Source organism: Buteo buteo, chromosome 17 (genome assembly GCF_964188355.1).
Source record: "Buteo buteo chromosome 17, bButBut1.hap1.1, whole genome shotgun sequence".
NCBI lineage: Eukaryota > Metazoa > Chordata > Aves > Accipitriformes > Accipitridae > Buteo > Buteo buteo.
In genome coordinates this window covers 17,983,253-17,986,662 of record NC_134187.1, presented here as the reverse complement: position 1 = coordinate 17,986,662, position 3,410 = coordinate 17,983,253, and the positions used below count along the sequence as shown (strand labels likewise).

At 46.4% G+C, this 3,410-nt stretch overlaps 1 long non-coding RNA gene across 1 annotated transcript; it reads left to right on the top strand.

Annotated features, from left to right (window-relative positions):
- Positions 1 to 615: 615 nt before the first annotated feature.
- On the top strand, positions 616 to 1,763 carry LOC142041213 (uncharacterized). Its single transcript, XR_012653378.1, has 2 exons — positions 616 to 821; positions 1,214 to 1,763. It is a non-coding gene; the product is annotated as an uncharacterized LOC142041213 (long non-coding RNA).
- The last annotated feature ends 1,647 nt before the right edge of the window (positions 1,764 to 3,410 follow it).

Below are 3,410 nucleotides of genomic sequence, written 5' to 3'. Positions count from 1 at the left end.
ACCGTCAGGCGAAGGAATGGGAGGAAAGAACGCCCCCGGAGGGGGAGCTCAAGAAGCTGAGAGAGTTAAAAACTGTAGTAGCGGGGGAACCACCCCCCGGCGAGGGAAACCAGGCGCCCTTGCCGGGAGAGCAGGCGGAGTTTCTGCCTGCCGAGCCTATGCAGGTTGACTCTGTGCCTGCCGAGCCTATGCAGGTTGACTCTGTGCCTGCCGAGCCTATGCAGGTTGAGCCTTTGCCTGCTGAGCCTATGCAGGTTGAGCCTTTGCCTGCAGCGGCCGAGCCTTTGCCTGCGCAGGCCGCGCCAGTGCCTGTGGAGGCTGCGCCAGTGCTTGCGGAGGCTGCGCCTCTGCCTGCGCAGGCTGAGCCAGTGCCTGCGCAGGCTGCGCCAGTGCCTGTGGTGGCCGAGCCTTTGCCTGTGCAGGCTGAGCCAGTGCCTGTGGAGGCTGAGCCTCTGCCTGCGCAGGCTGCGCCAGTGCCTGCGGCGGCCGAGCCTTTGCCTGTGGCGGCCGAGCCTTTGCCTGCGGAGGCTGCGCCAGTGCCTGCGGCGGCTGAGCCTATACCTGCGGCGGTCGGGCCCGTGCCTGTACGGGCCGGGCCGTTGCCTGTGAGGGCCGGGCCGTTGCCTGTGCGGGCCGGGCCTACTGAGCCTGTGCTGGCTGCGCCTTTGCCTGCGGGGCCTGGCCCTGTTGTGCCTATTCTTGCTGCGCCATCAACTGCGCCATCTGCCGCTCCTGGGCCGGAACGGGTTAATCCTTCGGCTGGGCCCTTCCGAAACTGGCGCGCGGTACCAGCAGCTATAGACTCCGATTATTCCGATGAGGTGAGGATGGATAGTGCGATACGGCGGTCATCAAGAAGCGCACCACAGAGACAGGCAAGGGAGGGACAGGACGCCTTACAGAGGCATTGGAGGGGAGTTAAAAAAAAAAAAAAAAAAAAAGAGAGAGAGAGGGAGAGAGAGAGAGGCGTTTCACTGGAAAGTCCTTGAGAACTTAAAGAATGCTGTGAGTCAGTGCGGAATCCACTTACTGATAAAGCCAGTAAGTGTATGTAGAACTTGCTTTAGGGAACAAGTGTGTTAAGCATACTTTGATTAAACATAGCATGAGCGAGGGTATGCCTGTGTACAAACACGTGAAGGGCTCCTGAAATGGGTTCCTAGTCGTATGATTCGTCCTGCCTTAACCTCGTAGTGTTTGAGTTTTCTTACAGATTGCTGTTATCCTGTCCTGGCTTATGACACCTTGGGTATCCGGATGACATCCCTCTCAGAGTCCATCAATACGTGCCTTTATGGGATCCGACTGTCGGAACTCGCGGCCAGGAATCTAGGTGCCTCGGACATTCAGCCTTAACATCAACACACCAACGATAAGCCTTATAGAGTAATAGAAGTAACTCTTTCCAAGTCTTAACTTTCAATCTACCTCTTGTGTGAATTTCTATAAAGGAGCTTTTTGCTCTGCAGGGTAAATGGGATATTTACGGGTGTTTAAGATAGAGTGTTTTAAAGTAGTTGTAGAGATATGTTTCTACTCATGGCACTTTATATAGTTATTTCTTTGTGTGGAATTGTTCATAACAATAGAAGCCAACTCGTCATGGGGAGGGGAGAGATGTAGGGGTCGGCGTTCGGAAGATCTCGCGTTGTCACGGAAAGTTAGAGGGTTAGTCGCAGCCTTGTGATGTACCTGTAACCCCACCTCCCCTTGTTAGTATAAAAGGAATTAACTGCGCAATAAAAGCCGGAAGTTGGCGCTCACACTGTGTGTGTTATCTGTCTCTTTCCCTGGTCCGGGCCGACCAGTGATCTAAGCGTGGCACCTTGATATGTAGCGAATGCTACAGAAAAAAAACATTCTTTCTGTTTCCAGCCCTTGTTCTAGCTCCCACTTAGAGAAGAGCTTCTTTTATCAAACTTCCTCTGAAGACTGGATAAGATATAGCCAAGATATTAGATCATACTACTGATTTCATGCAATGATATGCCATAAAACCATACTCAGATCACGAAGTAAACAAAGTCACACAAGTGCTTTCACCTGTTTCTATTTCTTGAATTTTACAACATGGAAAAGTTGTTTTGGACACCATTAAAGAGTGTGTTAAGTTTTAAATGTAAAACCAGACTTTGCAACTTACAGCAATCGAATTGAATTAAACTATCTTCAGGAAAAAAAAAAAAGATTTTGCTGAAGATGTACTCCTCTAAATTACTGGTTGGGACTTAGGGAGAATGAAAACAGACATGCTTTCCTGGCAGAGTTGGTCTTCCCAAACAGACAGATTTGACAGAACATTCAATTGCAATGTTAATCAAGATGGTTGATGTATGAACATAAAAAGTTTTTTCAACCACTAAATCAACTGGTAATGGGGCCCAGCCTTCTAATAATAAGTCCATAATTTGGTAAAGTGTTGTGTTTGCCCTGGGTGAAGGGAAAAAGAAGGCCATACCTGCCAACAACTGTGCCCCTTGTCTGGGATGGGTGTGACTTTCTGCATTAAGAAAGTCAACCTGTGTAGAGGAAACTTTGTTGTCTAAACAGGCCTTTGAAAAACAGAAAATAGGTTTCGTCTATGCCCTGGGTGGTCGGTACCTCTGTCAGCTCCAGTGAGATGTCCATCTTACTGAATATTGTAGACAGAGGGAGTTCCCCAGTGCCCAGTCCCTTTTGCTCCAGGACCTTGTATGATTCAGGTCTGTGAGACACGCCTCCACAAAGAGAAATAACAGAAACCTTTGCTTAGGTTTTGCAGAATTTGTTTCTTGGCAGAGTTACAGAAACAATGCACAAAATGGGTTTGCCTCCTTCACAGGTTTAGTTTTTGACAAGGTAAAGCATTGACAGTTGTAGATGGCTATAAAAATAAACCCAAGTGTGTGATCTGTTATATGCATTTCAAAAACTGAAAGAACACATCAGATTCCAAAAGCTCATTATGCACTGTCTATAGGACTGAACTCAAGTGAAATGCTGTATTAAAACTTTTGAGTCCTCCTTTGAACCACCAGTACTAGGGATTTTTGTTGAAAAAGCTGAACTGATCAGTGTGGCTAACAGTGATCTACCTGATTTTATGCAAAATAGTTATGATTAAGTGTATTCAACTTAATCGTGATTCATTATTAATGTTTTTTTTAAAATACTTTTTTTATTTTTCTACTGCTGTAATAACTTCACAGTTCATTCAGGACTAGTAGTCTACCAGCCTGACATAATTAATTAATTAATTTACTAAACAATAAATCAGAACAGTTGATTATCTGTCTCTTCCTGCTCTCAAAGCAGCTGGTGTTCTCACATCTCTAAAATATCCCATCCAATTGAGAAGGCAGGTTAAAAAAAAAGAAAATTAAAAAAAAAAAAGAAAGAAGCTAATTTCCCAAGATTCATTTAATGGAGTG